This window comes from Zalophus californianus, chromosome 5 (genome assembly GCF_009762305.2).
Source record: "Zalophus californianus isolate mZalCal1 chromosome 5, mZalCal1.pri.v2, whole genome shotgun sequence".
Taxonomy (NCBI): Eukaryota; Metazoa; Chordata; class Mammalia; order Carnivora; family Otariidae; genus Zalophus; species Zalophus californianus.
Window position 1 is genome coordinate 51080194 of NC_045599.1, and position 25065 is coordinate 51105258.

The 25065-nt window shown below is 43.6% G+C and overlaps 1 long non-coding RNA gene across 1 annotated transcript; it reads right to left on the reverse strand.

Annotated features, from left to right (window-relative positions):
* Positions 1-13955: 13955 nt before the first annotated feature.
* On the reverse strand, positions 13956-24300 carry LOC113929749. Its single transcript, XR_003522313.1, has 3 exons — positions 24208-24300; positions 15547-15732; positions 13956-14080 (listed from the first exon to the last, which is right to left on the reverse strand). It is a non-coding gene; the product is annotated as an uncharacterized LOC113929749 (long non-coding RNA).
* Between the last annotated feature and the right edge of the window lie 765 nt (positions 24301-25065).

A 25065-nucleotide genomic window follows, 5' to 3' on the forward strand; every position in this document is an offset into this window, starting at 1 on the left:
GGAAGCAAACCACAGAGAACATCCCTCCTCATCAACTTGACCTGTTATTAGGAGCACATGAGATCAACATGACTTTTCACTGATGAGATTAACCTTGATCATTTGGTTAGTACCGGTAGGGTTTGCCAGGTTTCTCCACTGTGAAGGTAAGATTTTTACTTTTCTATACTCTATTTTTTGATGCAAATCTCTGAGTCCAGCCCATGCTAAGGGTGGGGCGGGGGTGGGGTTTAAGCTCCACTTCTTGGATCCGGGTTATCTATTTACAGTTTTTTGAATTCTTCTATAAGAAAGATGTATGCCCTCTCTCCTGAATGATATTTTGAGGTGTGGATATAATGGAATTCCTCTGGATCAGTAAGAGGTCTATTGCCGTTTGTTTGGGAGAAGTATACACTTTGATTTTCCTATGTAGTTCCTTGGGATCATTAAGAGACACGAGGAAATTTCTGGGGCAGTCATTTCTGCATCACCAGGACAAAAGGAGCATATTCTTTAGATCCACTCTGGTCTTTGTCCAAGCATGTTTTCCTCATGTACCCACCTAAAGCCTGTGCACGCCTTCAAGATCATGCTTCTGGTACCCAGGACCTTGGAATTCTCAGCCTAGATAGCCCTCTGTCCACTTCTAGGACCTCTGTGGTCCTCATCTCCAGGCTTATCTCTAGAAGGCAGACTGGGCCACTGATGTGCAAATTTCTAGGCCTGGGGATAGTCAATAGCTGCTGTGGACAGAGTCTGGATATGCAAACTGGGTGTCCACATATATGTGGATAGAGGTGCAGGATTGAGCTGGGTTTGGGAAGGCAAGGGGACAGTCCACAGCTTAGAGGCTATGATTGCTTCTCCCTTCAATGCCATTCTTTGATGTCATGTTCTGATACAGTCCTGAGAATTGTCATTTTGAATCTGGCTATCCAGGTTGTCGGGAAGGTGTGTCTGTTAAGATAGGAGAATAGAACAAATTTTATTTAATAGTTTGTTTGCTGGGCTTATAATTGAGATATATGGCATGTGGACCCTCCATTTATACTCTTGCCCTAGACTCTGAAAATATTTGAGGCAGGCCTGTCTATGCACAAAACTTAGTGGAGAAAATGTTGGGACTCTTGGCCATAATCTGCTCTCCAACTCCAGCACTCTGGAGTGCCATGCTCTCCAGATGACAGCTATGGCCATGCCTGTGGGGGGGCTTCCCTTTGGAACATGGAGTGTCCTTTAAATTCCTTTAGAGGTATGAGTGGAAGGGCCTCTCTGCTGTCACAATGGAGGCCTTGTCTTTGCTTTCATCTGCCTAGAATCCTCTTTGATTCACTCAACTCTGTTCTCACTGCTCTTACCTATCCAACCCTCCATTATCTGAAATTCTACTTTTCCCATGACATTTTCCTTGGTTATACAAATCCCTTCTTCAGAAATGTGATATTGTTACTCATTTGTATCTGTGGCTCTCCCCAGATCACTGCCTTTTTCCTGTGCACACTTGGAATGCAGTGATCCCAAACTCTATGTTATCCCAACTCACAGTGAACTAAGAACTTAGCGTGACTTTGTATTCAATGTGGCTAAGTATAACTATTCTATTTTAAAACCTATTTAAACAAAATATTTTATTTTATTTTTTATTATATTTTAGAGGGGGAGAGGGGTAGTGTGAGAGGGAGAGAAAGAATTTTAAGCAGGGCCCACACTGAGTGTGGATCCCAACGCAGGGCTTGATCCCGTGACCCTGAGATCATGACCGGAGCCAAAATCAAGAGTCAGATGCTTAACCCACCCAGGTGCCCCTAAATAAGAACAATTTTAGACCAAGGCTGAGAGAAATGCTTGAGAATAGGTACGAACAGATGGTTATTCACTAATCATTATTGATTCTTAAGTCATGATTTTTCTCCTAGGATTATTAGAATGTTTTCCGAAATTCCTCCACAGTCACTTCTCTGATTCAAAAGTTACTTTGGGGAAAGATGAGGAACTCTAGGATTTCATGTAACCCTAGGAGGTGCCAAAACCCTGTGGTCATATCTTAATCAAAGAGACTTATTGATTCTTAATGGTCGCTTTTCTTTACCAGCCTTGTGTGGGGCGTCAGTTCTTCTCTTTCTCATAGTCTCTTACTTTTTTTTTTTTTTTAAGAGTACTTATAAAAGAATTGCCTTTCCATTTTGGGGGCTAAGCCAAAATTTACAGAAGGTAATTAAACCAGGGAATGATGTCTAGATTAGAAGGAGCTCTTCCCCCTTTCTTGCCCTTCCTGACACTCTTTTTTTCCACTAAATTATTAAAGGTATATTATTCTTACTATTTTTTTTTAGCAGTTTTGCTTCTCTCAAGACCATATATTCCTCTTCTGTGTTTACTAATTATTAGTTTTGAAAATAGGGCCACTATGGCTCTGATAGAACATAGGTAAAAGCGGGTAAAAGGTATCAAGGTTTTAAAACAGACATTTGAAGTGATTTTACCATGAAACTTCTATAGTGTATATTTTCTTTTTTTTAATTTAAATTCAATTACTTAACATAATGTGTTATTAGTTTCAGAAGTAGAGTTCAGTGATTCATCAGTTGCATATAACACCCAGTGCTCATTACATCACGTGCCCTCCTTCATGCCTGCCATCCAGGTACCCCATCCCCCCACCCACCTCCCTCCAGCAACCCTCAGTTTGTTTCCTACAGTTAAGAGTCTCTTATGGTTTGTCTCCATCTCTGATTATGTCTTATTTTATTTTCCCCTCCCTTCCTCTATGCTCCTCTGTTTTGTTTCTTAAATTCCACATATGAGTGAAATCATATAATTGTCTTTTTCTTATTAACTTATTTCACTTAGTATAATACCCTCTAGTTCCATCCATGTTGTTGCAAATGACAAGATTTCATTTTCTGATGGCTGAGTAGTAGTCTATTTTCTATCTATCTATCTATCTATCTACACCACATTTTCTTTATCCATTCATCTGTCCATGGACATCTGGGCTCTTTCCATAGTTTGGCTATTATGGACATTGCTGTGCACGTGCCCCTTTGGATCACTACCTTTGTATCTTAGGGGTATATACCTAGTAGTGCAATTGCTGGGTAATAGGGTATAGCATATATTTTCAATTTTATATAATTTAACATTTAGTTATTTCTTGCGCTGACTTGTTTCATTCATTCAACAAATCTGTATCAGGCATCTACCCTTAGGCTGTGTTCTAGATATAGTAGTGAACACCCAGGTAAAAATTATTGCTCTCACAAAGCTTCCGTTTTAGGGAACTGAGGCAGTAAAAAGAAGTAACTAAATCACACACACTTTTAGATGGTGGTTAAGTGTTAAAGAGAAAAATAAAACAGGAAAGAGGGCTAGGAGGTGCTGTTGGGGAGCTGCAGTTTAAATAGGATGATCAGGAAAGCCTTAGAGCAAAGGTGGTGTTCCAGCAAAGACCGATGGAGGTGGTGGAGCAGGGCACTTGGATCTGGGAGAAAGGCATAGGAAATAGCAAGTTCAGAGTCCTTGATGGAGCAGGGCCTGGTGTGTTCACCAAGCAGGGAGCAAGTGGGTGGTTATAGCATTGAGTGATAAGGGTTAGAGAAGATGACACTGGAGTACCAAGTCGGGGACAGTTTGTGTGAGGGGCCACTTTGGCTTTCGCTCCAGTGTGATGGGAGCCATCAGAAGGGTTTGAGAAGAGCAGTAATATTATCTGACTTAGGTTTTCAAAGGGTCACTCTGAGCTGCTTGCAGAAAAGGGTCTAGGTAGAGCAGCAAGAGAAACCAGAGACTGCTGCTGTAATGTATGGGTGGGGTGATGGCTTGGGCCCATGTTAGTCATTGAACAGATCCTGAGAAGAGGTCAGATGGTAGAGATTCTATATATATATATGTATGCTTTTTTTAAAATAACATGTTTATTGAGATATACCATCTACTATATCCATTTACAGTGTACCACTCAGTGGCTTTTAGTATATTCACAGATTTGTGCAACCATTACCACAATCAATCTGAGAACATTTTCATCACCTTAAAAAGAAACCCAGTACCCCTTAGCCATAACCCCTCAATCCCCCTTCCCTCAGCCCTCACAGTCCCTAGTCTGTGTTCCGTCTCTGTACCTGTTCTGGACATTTCATGTAAGTGGAAACATACAACATGCGGTCCTTTGTCACTGGCTTCTTTCAGTTAACAAAGTGTTTTCAGTCTGGATTCATTTCGAAGATAACACTGAGAGGATTTGTTGTCTGATTGGATGTTCAGTGTCAGAAGAAGAGAATAAAAATGATTCCAGTGTTTCTAGTTGGGCAACTGCGGTAGGGAAAACTGTAGGAAGTACAGGTGTGGGGGATTGTCAAGAGTTTTATTTTTAGAAAGTCTAAAGTTGAGAAGGTAAATTGGCATTTGATACGTGATTTAGAAGTTCAGGGGAGGAGATCTGGCTAAAGATGAAAATTTGGGAGTGATCAGCATATGTATGTGAACTTTAATGAAATTGTTAGTTCCTGGAGGTCATTGTTAGTTCCTGGATGTCCGCCAGATTACACGGACCCTTCCTACAGACATCCCATGTTCACATTAATGAATTGCTGCCTAGAAGTTGGCTTGGTCCCCACTTCTACCGACGTTGAAACTCAACCTAGATGGCAGGCTCCACATGAGGGAGCTTTTGACCAGCCTGATGCAGCTCTTTTAAGCTATCTTGTGACCTTCCACAACATCAGAGGTGTTCAGTCGGCAACTCTGCTCCTTGGCACACTCTCTGCACTGTTTTTCTCCCTACCCACCACTCTCCCAACAAGTGGATCTTTTTCTGTCTTTGTCTCCTTTTTAGTATGTGACATGCAGTATCATCTTCTCACCTACGCCAAACCTTGGGTTGTTAGATGAGCCGTTCCAATTCTCCTCCCCCCAGTCTTGCTGTAGGAGAATCTTAGTTATGCCTACCCCTTTTCAGCTAGCTCGTGACCACCTTACCTGTTGCTCTTTACCTCCAGGGCAGTTTCTCAGTCTCAGCACTACTGACAGTTTGGGCTGCGTGAGTCTTTGTTTGGAGGCTTCCCTGTGCACTGTAGGATGCTCAGCACCATCCGTGGCCCCACATGTTACCAGATGTCCATAGTACTCCTCCACCAGTTGTGACAACCAAAAATGTCTCCAGATACTCTCTGCTGTCACCCAGGGGACATAGACCCTTCTTCCCTCCATTTAAAGAACAGGGCCCTGGGGGCGCCTGGGTGGCTCAGTTAGTTAAGCGTCTGCCTTTGGCTCAGGTCACGATGCCAGGGTCCTGGGATCGAGCCCCACGTCAGGCTCCCTGCTCAGTGGGAGCCTGCTTCTCCCTCTCCTCCCCGCTTGTGATCTCTCTCACTATCTCTGTCACTATCTCTCTCAAATAAATAAAATGAATAAATAAGATCTTAAAAAACAAAACAAACAAACCAAGTAAAGAACAGGGCCCTAAAGGAAAATGTGTTCATTGTGACCATGGTCCCTTCCATGTCTAAAATTTGTTTATTTTATATCTACTTCAAGCAGTCCTTCACTCATTCATATACCTCAACTTTTAATTCCTTCTATTATACTAGGCTCACTAGACTGTGATCATGCTCACTTTTCTCTTTCAATTTCTCTTTCCTTTTTTTCTCCCTCTTGTGAGTTCATCTAGGAGCCATCTGTGAGCCACAGAACAGAGATACTCATGGAAAATAAGTGTAAAAATTAAGGTGCATCCACATGTTGTGCAAGAAAAAGGAAAATCAGAAGTTTTAATTAAGAAATTTACCCTGAAAAATTAACACTATTCATCTTTAAAGCTCTTAGAACTATACATGCATCAGAGTCTGTAAAATCATCTCTTCCTACCCCCTATAGTCTTTCTTAAGCACCAACATCAAGTTGAAAGAAAGCCCATGTGGATTTAATTTAACGTTGTTGCTATTGATTAGTAGTATTGTAAGAGTATGGCTTTCCACTGGCAGGGTCCACCCTGGCTACAGAGGGAACTGAAAGGATGGTTTTGGGATAATACACTTGAAATTCTAATAAATGACTTTGAAATGAACTCTTGGGAATCGCTTCTAAGCTGGCGAAAGCATCTGCTTTTCATGAGTGGATTACAGCATAGAGTCAGGGCGTGGAGGCAGGTGGTGAGCTTTGTGGGACAGAGGGGGTTCCAGTGCCGCTTTCAAACAGTTCAGGAGATGGAGCACTAGATGAACAGTGTTACAAATGCTTCCTGGCATCACCAAGCAGCATCAGTTACATCTCTCACCAAGTGCTGCTTTGCTAGGTGTTGTGAGGAGTTAAAAAAGCAATCGTGGTCATCAAGTACCGTCCTGTCTACGGAGGCAGGCAAGAAAAATAGAAAAATGTAGAGAAAATGCAAATCTGCATAACTGCGTGTACGTTTCTATCATCCTGAGCGCTAGATAATTGTTGCTGTTGGGAAGAGAATGAATAATGAGAGCCAAGTGGGGTCAGTCAATAACCCCCCAGAATAAATTGCTCATCAGAAGAAGAGCTAGCACAGGCTGATGAATAACAAGGTTACTTGACCTGAAGAAAGAACCTGCTTCCCCTCATGTCAGTAATTGTATCAATATAGGGAAAGAGACAACTTGGCTTTCATTGGGTTACAGCCAGATGATGTTGTAAATCAATTACCCGTTCACAGGCACCCTCTCCTATAGTTGCCTGCCAGGGATATAAGAAGCAGCTGACTCCAGTGTGAATTGCCTGGGCAGCTTAATGATTGCCTTTGTACCTAGTGTATGTCTGCTCGGAAAAGCTTGGGCTCAAATCCACGTAGAGCCGTGCTTTCGGACCTTACCGTGCACACTAATTACCTGGGGATCTTGTTAAAATGCAGATTCTGGTTCAGTAGGTCTGCGGAGGGGCTTGGGATTCCATTTCTAATAAGCTCCCAGGTGATGCTGGTGCTGCTGATCCACAGAACACACTGTGATTGGAAGAATACTGGGAGGGAGAGTCCTGCAAGGGGAGAAGCAAGTTCAATTTGAAAGGAGTGGGAACTGAAATAAGAAATGAGGGTAACTCATCCTTTTCTCCAGTCCCTCTTGTTTTGGATTTTTCTCTTCCCTCCCTTCAGGGCTGTCCGCCTCTCCCCTGGCCTCCCTCTGCCTCCCTTTATACGCACTGAAGTCCAGGAGATCTGAATTCGGTTGCCATGGCCAGGAGCCTGGGCCTTGGTCTTTGTAACTGCTCCCTAGATGACTGTCCCCTGCAGATCAACTGCAGATACCTGGTTTATCATCTTCTAAAAACTACTTATGTTGAGATTTGAATGTGCCTTAATTCAACACATAGAATTGTCATGCTTTTGAATTAGGAATAAATTATTTTTGTTGGTCAGAAACTGTATCTAATATGTAAGAGTTTATCATTGCCCACAAGAAGCAGAGTGGCACTGCTTTTTACCTGGATGCCCAGGCATTGGCAAAGGCCTCAAAAGTGGACCCCTGCCCCCAGTCCGTTTGCACACATGGCAGCCGGTTCCCTAGGTCCTCGACAGCCTGTGGGTATCCCCGGGAACTTGTTCCAGACGCAGAATTCTAGGCCCCTGGCCCAGACCTACTGAATCAGAATCTGCATTTTCATCAGGTCCTCCCTTTCACGCTTGAGCACATCACCCTCGGAGTACCGGCTCTTTCGTGCCCTCACTGCGTGTGGAGGGGCCCAGAGCTTGGGACTCCGGCGTCCCTGTTGAGGAGAACAGAGGCGCCTGCTGCACTTTTACCTGCCCTTCCTCTCTGTGCCCATGCTGCAAGTTTCAGTCAATCAGGCGGTGGGGTAGCATGATTCATCCTGTGAAACCACACACTTGTTGGGTGGAAATTTTTCTCTTAGGAAGCCAAGTTCTGCTTTTGGGTCTGCACTGATTCACGAAGCCCAGGGCTAGGGGCAGAGCAGGGCAGCACTGAAGTCATGCTCAGGTTGGTGTGCGGGGTCTGGCTGATTACGGTTTTGGGGCAGCATCTTGCATTCTTGTCCTAGGACTTCTGCGCAGAGATGGCCACATAATTGCAACACTTTGGGTCTCTGTTGCTCCTTTCTGGAATATCATCTTGACAGCCCATGTTTCATGAATGTCCCCATTGATGAATGGAAGTGTCTGTACTCAAAAGTGAACAAGCCAAAGGCAGCTCAGACTATTTTTCCCCCTGCAGCTTCCTGTCATTTGTGGTGTTCCCTTCATAAACCACAGGGCTCAGCAGTAACTAGCGGCTGTTTGCAGAGCTCCGGTAGTAATTAAGTCAAATTGGATCTGCTCTCTTAGTATGGTGAGGGCATATACTGACATCCATTATGTACAAGCTGGTTGAGGGGGAGAAAAGCAGTTCTTGTCAGTTTTGATACATGTTCAAGCTGGGGAGCATGTGAAGGAAGAAAACCTTCTGTGGGTGAAAACAGAGTGCTGTGTGAGAGGCAGAACTGCCTTTGGAACTCCGAGGCACTGAGCTTCTGAAGAGAGAGGAGAGGCCAGACCTCTGGCTGGCATGAGAGCAACACGGTGGAGTGGGAGGGGGCACACTCCCTGGAAAGTGCTGGCTGGATTGGAGAGAGACTTCGTGGGTAGTGTCAACACTGTCCATGTGAATGTTCCAGAAACATCCCATTGCGAAAGGCGCTATTGCGCCACCTCTCCCCTGGTCATCTCCATCACTTCATTGTTATTGTTCTTTCATAAAATTGTCACCTTGTGAAGTGGCCCTATTTATTTTGTTAATTGCTTATTGTTTGTCTTCTCTGCTAGAATTTTAGTTACATGAGAACAGGGCCCTTACTTGTCTTGCTCATTGCTATTCTATTTTGTGCTTTGTACTGTGACTACAAAATACCAGGAGCTGTATTAGTTTCTTGGGGCTGCCGTAACAAATCACCACAAACTGAGTGGCTTCCAACAGCAGACATTTATTCTTTCCCAGTTCAGAAGGCCAGAAGTCGAAAATCAAGGTGTTGGCAACGTTGGGTCTTTGGGGAGGCTCCGTGGCACAGTCCCGTCCGTGCCCCTCGCCGTTGGTGGTTGCTGGCAGTACCTGGAGTTAGTTCCTTGGCTTGTGGCTGTATCACTCCAGTCTCTCACGGGGCCTTATTCCCCATGTATATATCTATGTGTTCTCTTCTCTTATGGATTTAGGGTTCACTCTATTCCAACATGACCTCATCTTAACCTAATTACGTTTGCAGAGACCCTATTTCTACAGAAAGTTACATTCTGTGGTTCTGGGTGGATGTGGATTCTGGGGAAAGCACTATTCAACCCACTACACACGCTCAACAAACATCGTTGAATAAATGAGTCATATGAGGTTTCCTCTGTCCTTCAGGTTTAAGTCCCAGAGTAAATAGTGGAGAAAAAGAAAGGGAGGGGGCACTTTTGGTTCTAAATAATCTTGGGGCAGTTCATGCTGTCTGCTGAGTACAAAAGCCCATTATTCTCAGGAATACTCCAGTGGGAAGACATTGGAGAAGGAGCATTGTATTTTACTGTGGGTGCATTTTTAAGTAGAGGCAAAGGTGATGTTAGCAGGGCTCTGGAATTAGCTCCTCATGTGCAGCTGGGGGGCTCTGACAGTGGATGTAGTCGTGGGCTTCCCAAAGAAGCTGAGTGGGCTGGGGCCACCAGTAAGGAAGGATTCCAAAGAAAATGAGAGCGTCTTTGCACTAAAAAATTATTTGCAAAAGCACCAAAATCATCATCATGAGAAAAATGAGAATTGAGTTGGATTTCTTTATAGTTAAGCTATGGTTTTGGATCGTTTTAATTTTGAATTTTGTATGGGTTGGAGGTACTATAATGTTATCAGTACTCTCCAGTGGTTTAGTCTAAGCCTTATCGAATCCCTGTATTTCCGAACCCTCAATCATAATAAAGTTTGGGGCTGGAGAGATGGCTGCTCTTTCTAGGCTGTTCGTAGTTTCTGTTTAGTGAGAGGTTTAAGTAAACTTAAGTTTGAAAACTGGTTGATGTAAGACAAATCTCAAATTAAGTTAGGAAAATAAAGAGTCAGGAGGCTCTGCCTGATGATATGGAAGTCACCTTTCTTGAGGTCAGAGTTGTATTTCTGAGGGATGTTGCCCAGAAGGGCCAACCAGGAACCAAGGATACAGAGGAAGCTGTGTTCTAGTGGAGATGCCCAGCAGGCTTGTATTACTTGAAGTCCAGTCACAGTAAAGTACAATCTCCTTCCCTTCTCCCACAAGAGTTTGGCAAGCTTGGGAGGAATCAAGGTGCAAGCAGGTCATAGCACCTAAGGACTGGCCTGGCCTGGCCTGTGCATGCTTGGATGGGTGATGTCCAGTAGCTAGTTGAAGATTTTCTGTCTGCATTGTTACTCCCTTGAGTATCCCTTAGCCTCTCTATTATTAGACATTACATTCTGGTCCCAGCCTTTCTTCAGGGCGTTAATGTTCAGGGAAAAAGACAACAGACCAGACAGTTGTGAGCCAGCAAGTAATGACCCACAAAAGGGACAAGTTGCTGGGAACAAGATAGCGGATAGAGGTGGCAGGTGACATCACGACAGACTCCTGTGGAAGTATCTTTAGAAGGATTCAGAAATAGATGAGGGAGAAAAATTCCCCAAAGAGTGGGCTTCTTGAAGTTCTGTAAAATGGGTTCTCGGAGCAGGTCTTAAATGAAGGAACGACTCATGACAACTCAGGAGATGGGGAACCTGGATTGCCCACTAATTCATACTCTTCCAGAGTTGCTGGGTTTTCCCTTTCAGTATATTTTGATTCATATTGTCTGCTGTTGCATTTCCCCGCCCTCGCTTAGCGTTCTTCACTGACCACGGCTCATTTGTTCTCCAGTTGATCTGTGTGTTGCCTATAAAGTGCCCCATCAACATGCAGCGTACTGGCGGCATACAGCTGAGCTGCTGAGGTCTAGCAGCCAGCTTCAGTGGCGCTGTGTGTGGGACTCATGTGGGCCTGGGCCTTTGCCAAGTCCTGAAATGCAGTCAGTGATGTTCACTAGCAAAAGTGCTGGCTGTGGTGAGGCATTGCATGGATGAATAATTAGCAGGCGATTTTTTTAAAAAAGTGTTCCTTAATTCAGAGTAGCTGTATTTGTTTTTATGTAAATAACGGACAGTGTCCCATTGTGTGGACTCTGGAAGTGAATGTTTTAAAGCATGTGTCCTCTTAGAAAATAACTAGCAATTTGCACACATTTGCATTATGTGGTTATCCTTCTTGTGAGTAAAGTGGAAACAGGTTCAACTGTAGTGAGTGACCTGTAGTGAGTTCAACTGTAGTAAGGTGAGGAGGTTTGCTCTGTTCCAGAGTGAGGGAGGCCCAGGGTGGCTTGAGCTACTTGCACGTGCAAAGGCCTCCATGGGCACCTACTTGATCCTGAGGACCTCCTCTGCTTTGGAGTCAGTGACATCTTCTGCTCTGCAGTACAAGATTGAGTTTGAACTTTTTATGGGTTCTGATAACAGCTGGGAATTCCTTTCCCCTTCTGTTTTCCTGCCACCCACAGCCTCCCAAGAGGCAGGATAAAAGAGAAGGTCTTTGCTTTTCCTTTCTTCTCTGGCTTTGATTTCCTCCTCTTCCTTTGTGTTTCTGAAAACTTTAAAACAAGCAAACAAATAAAATACTATATAGCTCATTCCCTTCTGAGCCTTGCTCTCCTCTGGCGTTTCCCCCTTTTTTCTTGCTGACTTTCTTCTCAGTTCCTTGTTCTCTTTTCTCTCTTTCTATGAGCTAGGATTTGGGTTTGGCTGCTTCAAAGTAGAAGAAAGACAAGGGGCTCAAAGTAGATAAATGTTTCTCTCCCGGAGGACAGTATGTGCTGGTGGGTGATCAGGAGGACTGGGCAAGTTGGCTCTGTGTGGAGGTCTAGGGACGCAGGCTTCTTCTAGTTTGTTCTGCCACCCTGTGCTCCTGGTCAGTGTTAACATTCTACCCCCACATCTGATTTCCCTCCCGAAGGAAGGGACAAGGACGATGTGGAGATAAAGTACAAGCAGGTAGGTCCTGGGAATTGTCCTTAGCACTTCCACTCACATCCTTGTGGCCACTTCTAGCTGCAAGTCTCGTTGGGAGAGAGGGTGTCTAGCTAGTAGCCAACTGTTCAGTTAAAACTAAGGGGCTCTGTTATCGAAGAAATTTGAGAACGATGTGGGGAGACAAAATGATTGAGGATTGGGGTAAAGGACACTAGATTGCAAGCTGCTACTGGGGAAGAATAAGGAAAGTCATAAACTGTTTCAGTAAGTCCAAATACATCCATTGCCCAAGGCATGCTCTACAAATTTACTGACCCCAGAACTACCACTCAGCAGATTCTATGGGTAGCTTAAGGAATTAAATGTCATGGGCATTGATGCCACCATGGGTGCCAACCCATCTCTCCCTTTCACTTGCTGTCAGATTTTGACAAGTGACTTAACTTCCCTGAACGTGGATTTCCACAAGTCTTAAGTGGGAATAATAATGATGCCTAATTTATTGTAATGGTTAGAGATAGATAGTACAGGAGCATTGATTTTTATGAGGCATGTTACAAGGTGAGCTCTCAAGAAACATTGACTGGGGCCATTTCCCACAGAAGTTGTTTTGAAAGCTATACATAATCTCCCTAAATCAGAAATCCCCAGGTGGAAATGGCAGTTGCTAAAGCGCCCATGATGGAATGGGGTGGTAATGAGGAGCTGCAGGAGCTCCTTGTGGAGCCTGAAGGAAGGGTCTTTTTGGGGGTTAGATTGAATGTTTCCAGAAGGAAACTCTGAGGACAAGTAGCCTGTTTGGGAGGTGGTCCCAGCAAACACTGGTAAGGAAGTGGGGAAGTGAGAGAAGGAAGAGAAGGAAGCCAGTGAGGGCATTACTGAGCATGTTCCTGCTGTGTGCAGCCAGGCCTCAGTCTTCCTGGGGAATTCTGGGAAACAGTGTAGAAATGTCTCCGGTTGTCCCATTCAAGGAGATAGCAATCTACCAACTTCTACTGGGTATTTATAGAGGTCTGCTCCAGGGAATATTTACTCCCTGGCACTTCTGCTTGCCCTACCTTCTAGCTGAGTGGGCCAGAGAAAGCCGTCAGGCAAAGAGCCATGGTGCATTCAGCTAGGAGTATTGGGTTGGTTATTGCTGAGGGGGCATAGATGAGGCACCCACAGGGTAGCCTTGGCTATACTGGCTGGCCTAATACAGGGCATAGACCTTCTACTCCATGGTCTGGGGTTGGTGCCTATGAAGGTGGTAGAGGATGCCCACACTCTTGCATTTTACAGCTATACTTTGTGCATTTGAGGGTAATGCAATTATTTGCATTGTTTAATAACAACCAGATTCCATTGGTAACTGCCATAAATCAATGGCCAGGACCTTTTATTTTTCCCCAAATGGAGGTTGATGTGGTGAGTGATCTTGTACCTCATGGATCCAGGTAATCTAGTGGTTTATCTTACATTGTAAAGGCAAGATTCCTACTGTGCTTCATCATAATTATGGTCATAATGGATTGAGTGCTTTCATGGTACTAGAAACTGTGCTACACACATTGCCTTGTGATCTTATTTAATCCTCATGACTTCCCGTGATCTATACATAATTCCCGTTTTTCAGATAAAGTTGAGGCTTAAAATTTGGGACAAAATATCAAATCAGTGCTTCTTTGCTTTTACAAGGCAATGAATGCCTATTCCATGAATATACTTGGGAGTGTAGGGGAGTTTGTGCAATATTGCCTTGAGCTCCTCAGAACAAAAATGTCACACCACCCACAGGGAGACCTCTGTCCTCTCCTGCTCACCCTCTAACTTTGTCTCATCACTCACACTTTTCTTTTTGTCTTTTTCTTTTTTTGCTTCTCAAATCTCTTAAGCCTGGCAGAAGAAAGAACCTTGCTAGAGGTTAGCTTGTCAAAGTGCTGGTGTATGCGATGAAAAGGAGAGCAAAAAGAAACACGAGGTGTTTCAGAAGGGATGTCTCAACCAAACAGTGCCAGTCTTAGCGTGTGGCGGTCAGAAGCAATCTCTATAATTTAGACTGGGAGTGCTCTGTGTAGAAGGCCAGCCTTTCAATTTACTTGAAAAAATAAATCTTGGACTTCCAAAAGGTCTTCTTCCTGTTGTATAAAATCAGAGTTTAGATCAGTAATGGCTTTCTGGTCAGTCTGCCTTCAACCTGTCAGAGCTGGCCCACCTGGGATGCAGCTCAGTAGCTGTGATGTGTTTTGCATTCTTGGCCCTTTTGCTAGGCTGCCATTATGCATGCCAGTGGGGAGAGCAAATCGTGTTACGTGGACATATTTCCAATCTGTTAGCCCAACATTTAACTCCTTTTATACAGACTGGTAAATAGCCCTCAGATGGTAATGAATTCTGATTGTAGCCAGGGAGGAGGAAAAAAAATGGAGCCACTCATTTCGACGTACGAGATCCCATCCCCGCAATCCCTTGGAGCAATCGGGTCCTTCAGGGCAGTCTGTCGTCAGGATGCATAAATGAAAGGCCTCATTGAATTTGCACTGGGCAGCTCTGGTGAGTGAATATATTGGTAAAAATCCTTGGATGTTCTAGGGGATGCTTGTTAGCAACTGGTTACTCCCTGTGGTTTCTCTCCTATAATTGTGCACAGCAGGCTGGCGTGAGGAGCATAACCCTTTTTTGAGGTGTGAAAAAGCGTTAAGTTGTCCTATTATTTTGAAGTCATGACTCATGTCAAAGTGAGCAACATGGAGTATATATACACAGGTGAGTCTGCACCAAGAGCTCTTGCAAACTCTTCTTTTTTTCCCATTTCCCAAAGCACCCTTGCAATTGCTTCTTTGTAAGCTTTCAAGAATAAAATCTGTGTGGCAGTTTATGTGTGTGCGTAGATACATTTAAAAATTTTTCATGGTGGTACAGGTCAGAATAAAGCACCAACTGTTTTTTTTTTCAGAATCACATTCATTTGTTGATTAAACAGTAATTGAGCAGTGACTCTTTGCTGGGCCTTGTGCTGAATGCAAGTACATACAGACAAAGAAGACCTAGAGAGACTCACAGCATTACTCGTAAAATAAATTAATATTGCCATATTGCATGACTTCTTGGGTGTAAATAAAGAATGGAGAGACAATTACAAATTCATACAGCTTATCCGGATACAAATGACAACCCCTTCAAAGGCACTGTTCGTACATATTTTTTTTTTTTTTTAAAGATTTTATTTATTTATTTGACAGAGGGAGACGTAGCGAGAGAGGGAACACAAGCAGGGGGAGTGGGAGAGGGAGAAGCAGGCTTCCCCGCGGAACAGGGAGCCCGATGCGGGGCTCGATCCCAGGACCCTGGGATCATGACCCGAGCCGAAGGCAGACGCTTAACGACTGAGCCACCCCGGCACCCCCATACATAAGATCTTTTACGATCACAAAGAGAGGATATGTTGATATGTTTTTATTGTAGATAGTAATATTCAAACTCCAAATTCCTCTGCCAACAGGCCTGCAGCATAGAATTTTATTATATCTTTTCTTGCACCCAGGGAAATTTCTGGAGCCCGAGACTCTGGTGTGTATAAGTGCTGCTAGCTGGATAGACTTACCTATGTACCTTTACTCTTTCCTCTTCACGTACTTGGCAGCGATGGAGGTGTCTCTCCTCCTGCCCAGGCTCACCTCCTGTGCCTCTTCTCTGAGTCCCATTCCTTCCGACCCGTCTGAGATGTGTGTCTTCAGTCCCTGCACTCCTTCCTTCTTCTGCATGAGCTCCCTTCAGGTTGAAGTGAGTCCTGTCAAGATGTCAAGGTATTTTTAACTTTCCATAGTAAAAAGTCTCCTTGTTGACCCCCAGCTCCCTCCTGTAACTGCTGTACCTCTTCCTTTCTCTTTATAACCAGTCTTCCTGATGGAGTTATCTACACAGATTTTCTCCTCCTCTTTTCCCACTTTAAGACAACTATCTGCGGATGCAGCCCCATCAGTCCACTGAAAAGATTTCCATGAACCCACTCATGATTTCCTTGTTGCCAAGCTAATGAATAGTTTTCATTTTACTTTTACTTTATTTCTCTGCAAGGTTAATACTGCCAGCCACTCTCACCCTTGCCCACAGACTTAAACTTGTGTACAAATATAAGATGCACTCAAGATGCAAACTGTTCCATCAGTACTGGAGGTCCACGAAGTGGTGATTTAGTCACCTCCTCCTGTCTGGGACTCTCCAGTCTCACTTTCTTAAGGATCTTTTTTGGACAGTCTCTTGAAGAAATATTCAAATCAGTTTCAATATGAGAAAAGAAACAAACAAACAAACAAACAATGAGATGATACCTCACATACTATTCTTCAACCTGCTCTTTTCACGTGATTTATTTTGAACCTCCTCACCTATCAGCACGTAGGGATTCCATTTTTTGATAAGTGCAGTGTCTTGTTATAAATTTTTGATCCCTTTCCTACTGAAAGGTCCTGCTCTCCAGACCACAGCAGCTCCCGTCCTTCTTCTGAGAGCATCTCTCGGCAAGGACCACTCATGGCCCTGTTTGCGAGCCTTGGAGTCTCTGTTCCCCGTTCTCCATGGTAGGTGTCCTCACCTCCCATGCCCTGCCACGTGCTGTTGATGCACTCGTCTCCTCCGCCCTTCTGCCTCTCTTTCCTGACACCCATGCTTACCTGCTTACTGCGGACTTCAGCTTGAATGGACTGCCTGATGGAGAAGTGAGCACGTCAGGAACTCGGCTTTCTAGCCTTCTTCATCACCTTCCCTCAACTTGCTTTTCTCTCTAGTTTCCTATCCTAGCCTAAGTGATTCCTACCCCACAGCTAGCTCATGCCAGAGCCCTGGAGTCCTCCTTCCTTTCTTTTCAACTTTCACATGTAACCATCAATTCTTAGATTTCAGCTCCTAAACATTCTTTGAACACAGTGACTTATTTATATCCCCGTCATTATTCCCCTAATACAAGCCACCATGATTTCTCGTCTGAATTACTGCTGTGAGCCTCCTAATAAATAACCCTTCCCCACTGTAATCCATTCTCCCCAACGAAGAGGGATATTTCTAAATACAAAATATGACAAAGTCAAAATTTCTTCATATGGCTAATAAGAGACTTCAAAACCCGAAGGTTGTCTGGTCTCCTGTCTCATTTGAATTTTACACAAGCCAGTTTGAACTTCGTTTGGAGGCCTACACAAACCAGGCTGTTACTCATCTCTGAACCTTTGCTTATACTGTTCCCTTCTTCCAGAGCCCTTCTCCCCTATTCACATTCCCTTTGCTGCACTGTGATTAATTCTTATTCACTTTCCGGTCTCAACTTAGATATCATTTCCTTTAGCAAGATTTTCTTCCTTCTCTCCTAAATCTTGTTCTCTACCCATGTCACACGTCCACATATAACCTCCTTCCCACTCCCCTCGTCCCACTCATTACAGTTCTGGTGACAGTGCCCGTTTCCTTATTTTCAGCTACCTCTGTGCTGTATACCTATTGACCGCAGCAATCGTCAAACAGCTCTATCAGTCTGTCCTCCTACCTAGCCCGAGTAGATTCTCATTAAACTTCTAGAGAATAATTCATGAAATCATGTCTTAGCTTCATGAGAGTTGACAGTGCTTTCCCAATCTTCTTTCTTTTGATTGGGATGGAGAACTTAAGCTGTGTCTTTCCATTCTCCCAACCCCTGCTGATCCCCAAATTCTACCTCTTTTTTCTTTCTTCAGAGAACTCAAATAGAAACTGGACTCTTAGGCCCTTCCTTAATAGAATTATGCATTGTCCAGGGCATATTTCTTCTGTGGCGGTGTCCTCCCAGCCGACAGAGGGCGCGACGCCATTTTGGTGTTGGAAACCTCTGCGTGTATGACTTGTCCCAGTCATGGGGCTGCAGTATCATTTTGATCCCCAGGGGACCCCTTCACTATGGCTAACAGATGGTGATGGCATTGACATAGCAAAGACCTGAATCCTAGAATTCTCAAGAGATGATTACGTGCCAAAAGAGAAATTGGGAGGGTAAGAGGAATGCCAGATGTCAGGGAAAATTAAAACTGCCCAGCAATTTACTACAGGGGTAAAAACTAATTGCTGACAGGGAAAAAAAAATGTGTGCAGCCACAAGAGTGGTGTGTCTCTTGAGCTGTCCTTGAAGGACACCCTCAGGTGCTGTGTTTCCTAGATTTAATCACTAGGGCTAGCCTGGGGCCAGATCGGGGCAGCTTACAGAGCTTCAGGCTTCTTTGACTTAGTGATGGAGAGATGTGATGGAGCCACAGAATATTTGGGTTGCAGAATTTGTAAGATTTCTGATTGGATTTGGGGAATGGGAGTCAGGGAGAAGGGGAAAAAGTTTTTAGCTTGGATAACTAGACAAATGGCGGTCCCCCAAAAATTGTGAAAAAAAAAAACCAAGAAGTAGGTTTGAAATTAGAAGATGAATAATGTGATTTTTTGACTTTTTTTTTTAGTTTGAGTTCCATGGGGGATATTCAGGTAGAGATACAAGGTTGTAAAGCTTGTGAGAAATGCTGTGCTGGAGATAGAGATCTGAGGATTCCTCAACATATAAATGGTAACTGAAGTCAGAGCAACAGGAAAATTAGCTCTTAATTTTCTTTATGACTGGTAGTTCAGACAAAGGTCCCCTATTCAACCCTGCTACCCTTTCCTCAAATTTTCAAACCAGATCTTTCCCCTCCCTGGGTCCAGCACCCATCTCCTGCGACCCCAGCACAGATGGGATACCAAGGTGCCTTTTTGTGCCTAGAAAGGGAATCTGAGAGCGAGCATGTATAGCATAAGAAAAGCAGAGGAGCCCTCACATTTTAGAGGTAGGTAGAGGCAGAGGAAGGCATTGGGGAAACAGAGAAGGACCTTTCAGTAAAGCAGGAGGGACTCCAGGAGAAGCTAAGGTGGGAGAGCGTCAGGAAAGAAGAGTGTTCAAGAAACAACTCTGAATTTCCTTCAGAGCTGGGGAAGTATGGGTTGCCTCACATATGTTGTCGCAGAAAACATTGACCATAATTATTCTCTTGCTTGTTGTTTGCTAGGTTATTTATTCATTTTTAATGAAGTCTCTAGAAGGAGCCAGTATAAAGTAAGATGGAAGGTTTCCCATGGGGAAGCCTAACATATGGGGGAGTTAGCTACTTGGAGAAACTGCATTAAACGTGATTCATATACCAAGTCTTATCTGGGGAGGGGAGGCTCAGTCAGCTCCTCCTCCGACCCTCATGCCTGGGGTGGCTATTCCATTGGTTTTCTACCCTGAGCAAGACTGTTGGCCTTAAGTCTGACTTTTTATTTGAGAACTCTTTCCTTGTATCACTGAGCCTCCTATTGACCACAAAGAGGGTACATGTTACTTCAAGAAGATTTTTTGAAAAATTGTTGTTTTTAAAGTATAATATGTTTTGCTTATAGAGTTTTAAGTGGATTTTATTTTTTTAGCTCAGTTTTAGGTTCACAGCAAAACTAAGAGGAAGGTACAGAGATTTCTCATATGTACCCTGCCTCACACATATACAGCCTCCCTCACTATCAGCATCCCCCACCAGTGTGGTCCAGTTGTTATAATTGATGAACACTGACACCTCATTATTACCCAAAGTCCATCTTTTACTTAGAGTTCATGCTTGGTGTTGTGCATTCATATGGGTTTGGACAAATGTACTGCCTTTTGACCTATATGTTTGGACTAGGTTACAAACGTAAGCACTAAATTTTCCATTTAGAAAAACTTAAGTAATGTGGGAAATAGTTATCCTTAATCCATCTCTTAAGGAAGAGCTTCAGAGTCATAGTAAGGTCATGGATGGAATAAAAGGTCAATGATACCTGCTTTGCACATTACTTTGTAATTTTTTTACTAAGTCATTTTATATTTTTTCACAGCTGTTTTGATGAGGTTGTGTCCCTAATATTCTCTACAAATAAACAACGGAGTCAGAATATTCTGCTTGGATGAAAATGCTTCCAAGTACATGTTCTCTTGCTTTATACTGTTAACCACTACTCTTTCAAGTGTGAAGTGGTCATTTCAACTACTTGGGGCCATGTTTGTTTCCAGGGCAATAGAAAGGGAGTTTTGAGTATCTAGCATTGTGTTGGGTGCCTCCCACATACACATTATTGTGTAGGTATTATTATCCTCATTTTACCCAGGAAGGAATGAATGATCAGAGAGAAGAGCCAGTTCAAGGCCACATTATGCAGGTTGCAAGCTTTTACGACTCATGAAGTCCCCAGTGCAAGAAGATTTCTTAAGCAAAAGATGAGGCATACACTTGATTTGGGGAACACAGTGCCTTTATTTTAGTGTTATTTTTGTTTCAGTGCCAATAACCACAATATTTTTCAAGCAAGATACTGATGTTTTGTCTTTTTTCTCGACTTGCTCAAATGAGTCAGAGACTTTTAAAAGCTTAAAAAGGTAATTGATTAAACTGTCCTTGTAAAAGCACTGTGGGCTTAAGAAGGTTTGACTGTTCCTGCTTATTTTAAAGATGGAGAATTATATTTTTAAGATAATTACATGTTCCTTTTGATAAAGCAAAAACATTCACGAACACAGGCATAGTTTCAGACTGGTCTGCTGAGCTGGCTACTGGCTGTGGTTAGCTTGTGGTAACAAGTCTTCTACTCCCTAGGGAGAACCAAGTCCTGCAGGATCTTAGAGGGTGAAGGAAGAGTGGGCCCCATTTCATATGTAACTCAACACTGCCTCTACTTAGAAGGTTGTGAGTGAAGACTCTGTTACTCACTGATGGTTAAGAAAGGACATAGGAAGTCCTGGGACACATGAACTGAAGTTTTACAGCTACTTGCAGTGTGTTATTTCAACCTTCTGAAGGCTTCCGTAATTTGTATTGAACTAATAATATTCATTGATTGTCCTTTCTCTGTGTCCTTTGCTGGTTCCTTCACATCATCCAGACTCTACACTTTCTAGAGTTAGGACCCACTTCTTCCATCTGCATTCATTATGTTGTATCAACTCAGCAAGTACCATCTGGAAGCTAACGACTTCCAAAGCTGTGTCTTCAGCCCAGCTCCTCCCCCAAACTCCAGACTCCAGTTCTAATGGCCTCCTGGACAATTCCTCTTGATGCCTCATAGACTTCCAAACTCATTGTGTCCAAAATGGACTGATCTCCTAATCTCCAACCTGCTGCCTTTTATCAGCCCATTCTTTCTGTATCTCAGTGAAAATCTGTTTTTCCAGTGGCTCAGGCTAAGGAACTTTTTAGTCATTCTTGACTCTTCTCTTTCTCTCTCTACCTTTAAACTATCAACAGCTAATTCTACTGGCTGTATCTTCACAATATACCTGGAAGCCAACCGCTTTTTAACATATGTATTTCTGTCTTCCTGGTGCAAGCTGCTGTCTTCTCTTACTTCCCTGGTGCCTACTATCTGTTCTCAACATAGGAATCACAGCAGTCCTTTAAAATGGGATTTAAAAGATACGTTCTTCTGCTCAGAACTCTCTGGTCATTTCCTTGTCACTTGGAACACAAGTCAAACTCTTTAAAGTGTTTTTGCAGCCCTCACCACCACTGCCCTCTCTCCTTTTACCCCTCCCCCTCTGGCTTACTTCACTCCAGCCACACTACCCGCCCTGCTGGCCATTTAACATGCCACATACACCTGTCACTGGAAGGGCTTGTTAAAGTACATTTCTGGGCCCCACCTCCAGAATTTGTGATTTATTAGGGCTGGGCTGTGACTGGTTAATTTGCATATCTAAAAGATTCCAGGCAATGTGGTTGCCGGTGTTGCTGGATCATACCTTGAGGACCACTGGTGATATGCCAATAAACCAGAACTCTGGCTGGGTGGATGGAAGGCCTGATTTACAGTGTTTGCTGATTTCTGCAAAGTGAATTACTCCCACTGTGGCCATTGTTAAGCTCCCAACATGACATTAACTCACAAAATTCCTGGAATTGGCTCTCATGAGCACACCACCAGAATGGAACCATTAGTCTAGAACAGCTCTCCGGGTCCTGCTTGGGGAAGAGGTTGGGGAAGAGAGTGAACATTTATTCTGCACTTATTATATGCTAGTCGTATGGTAGGCTGTTTTGGTCCTTGACATAAAATGTTTCACTGGTCTTTAGAACAAATCTATGTGATTAGGTCTTTTTTTGTGTGTGATTATATGTCTATTATTCCCCCCCCTTTTTTTTAGATGAGAAAATTGAGAAATGAAGTGACTTCTCTGAGTCACACAGCTGAAATTTTGAATCCAGGACTGCCTGAACCCAAAGTCTTTTCCCCTCTGGAAAAACAAAAAAAATCGTACCTTGAGTCTCTTTGGGTGGCATCTTATCACGGGGGGTAGGAGATGAAATACGTGTGCAGCTAAAAGTAACCCACAGCATAGGTATAGATGTAGTCTGACCTTAGGGGTGACTAAAATCTGTTCAGTTGAATCTCTGGAAGGGAGCCCCAATGAGTAAGCCTATATATGAAGTAGACTAACTACGTGGTGGCTACAGCCCTCATAGCTGATCACAGCCCACGGGCCAAGTGCAGCTAGAGAACGTGTTCTTTCCCTTAGTTACTGCCTGATAATCCAGGAACTGGTAAGTGCAGATCAAAGGCGACTGCAGAGCTCATATATTGAGAATTCTGGTGCCAGGTGCTGAAATAACCTTCCTTTGAGGGCAAGTAAATTCTCTCAATTGATGGGACAGAAGTTGCTCCAGGCAAAGGCCCCACTTGTTCCCCTGCTTAATTGCCTCACTACCCTTATTCTGGATTGAGCTTCAATCATTTTACTTTCTAAGCTTGGAAACCCCTGGGACAGGTTTCCACTGGCATGCTTTGCAAGCAACGGGGGCGATTATCCGGGCATCAAAATTGCTTTTCTCAGGTCTTTTCTAGCCAAGCTCAGTCTCTGTTCCTCCAAATTGCCTGGAATGCTGCCCTCTCCCTTACCATCCTGTGCTGGTGGAGACCTGGTCTCAGTCTGGGCGGTCCAGCTATCTGGCCCCAGTGAAGATATTTGAAGCCTAAGCCTAAATATTACAGACCTTATGCTAACCCCATTGCAGAGCAGAGTCCAGTGTGATGAAAATGAAGCTGCATGTTCTTCACACTTTTTATTAGGTTATCAAATGAGGAGCTTCTGGGCTCCAGCTGCCCCTGAGACATTTCAGTGGGGCAGAATAGTAACCCCGAAGAACATCAGAGAAATTCCCCATCTCTCTTTTATAGATGTGCAAGCAAGAGATGTTCCATTTCTTTTATCATTACTCATTTATTCATTCAAATGCCTTTAGACAAAATACAGTGGAAAAGTAGAGAGTAATATCAGTCTGGCTGTCAGAGACCAGAGCACACTTCCTGGAAAGCTTTTAGGAAGGATTTTTGGAGATGTATTCATGGGAATATGGTAGGTGGAAGGAAGGAGGAGACCCAGACCGTTATAAGCCCAGAATGTCTGAATGTCAGAATGCTTTTTACCTAGCCCAAAAAATAAGAATCAAGTTAAAGCCATCAAAAAGTAGAGTTTTCCTAACTTGTTCTGCCTCATCTCAGGGCTTTCTTGTCACCCTCAGGATGGACTGAGAAATCTGCTCTTTCCCTTTCTCCTAGTAAGGCCTCCTACACCTCAAGGGCAAAGAACAGAAAGTGACACAATGCTTTCTGTCCAATAAAAATCTTCTCAGAAAGAGTGAAGGCTATTTTTTGGAGTTCATATTACTACTTCTCATCTGCCAGGGTTCTTTGAAGGGACCTAATAGCGGATAGAGTATGAAGATGTCACCTTTACTATCCAAACCTTAGTTTGGATGATGGTTGTATGATTCTAGGCAAGATGGCTAGCTGATGCCTAACCCAGACTAAGCACACCTGCCCAGGCGCCGGCATGGAGGAACAGAGGTCACTTAGCTCTGAATGTGAAAGAAGCAAGATGCTGGGAGAAGCAGGCTTGGTTTATTTTTCTTATTACCACTTCACTTTCCTGAGGCAGAGTAAGAGAAGAAGGGAAGACAGACCAGCATTGCTGTCCCACTGGAGCACCCTCCACCTAGGATGTTAGGAGTGAGGAAGAAGCAATTACTCCTAATATTATACATTAGTCAGAGAAAGAAAAGGTGACAGGGGGTGTGGTTGTAGGGAAGGCCCTTCGCAGAGACTAGGTGAACTTCCTCTACAAAGCAGAACCATTATAAAACATTTCTAGCAGGGCTTTTTTTTTTTTTTTTTTCCTCCTCCCATTCCATGAAATGTTGAGATGGGAAAAACTTACCTCACAGAAACTTGAGTTGCCGGCAGGCCGCTCCTGAGTGGGTTCCTTGACAGTCGTTTCTGGCAGTCATGAGTAACAGGAGGTAAAAGAGAAAAGGCCTGACTCAGTGAGAGACAGGACTCTGGGACCTCTGAGGCTTTGGGATAAAGCGGATTTAACTTGACTCCATCTCTCCAGGACCTTATTAAAGGAAGAAAGGACAATGGGGATTTTGTGTGACAGGAGTAGAATAAGGCTGAGTTTGTACTCTCTTATGCATTCAAAAGAGAAAGAAGGAAAGAAGGACCAAATATGGAATTGGACTTCATTTCCAAGCGTGAACCTTCATCACTTTCATCAGTAGCCATCTGGCATGCAGCGGTCTATGGCATTTCTCTAAAATGACTGGCAACCTCCAACAGTTTCCTTGGCACTGCCGCTGAGAAGCCTCAGTTCTTAGCAATGTGCTAGAAATAGTTGAAGCTCAATACAGGCAGGTAATGACACTTACATAATCAGCACCTTATTCAGTCCCAATACAATGAAGCCCTCGTCCCTGTGTGATGCCTTCAGATGCATATTCGGAACTTCTTTGTTTTGCCTGTGTCTCAGGAGGCTTCTGGAAAGAGATGCCAGCTAAAGGGAAAAATGACACAAACACAAACAAAAATCTTCCCTGCCTTTGGGTTCCCCATCACTGTATTCACATACCCTTGTAGCACATATTATATAGTACTCTAATTACCTATTTATATAGCTGTCTCTTCCAGTAGATTTTAGCACTTGGAGGGGAGAAAATACAGCCATTTCCTCTGTTTATCCTCATCACCAGAGCACAGATGCTCAAGGATTTGGATGGACAAATGTTTTGGTTTTATG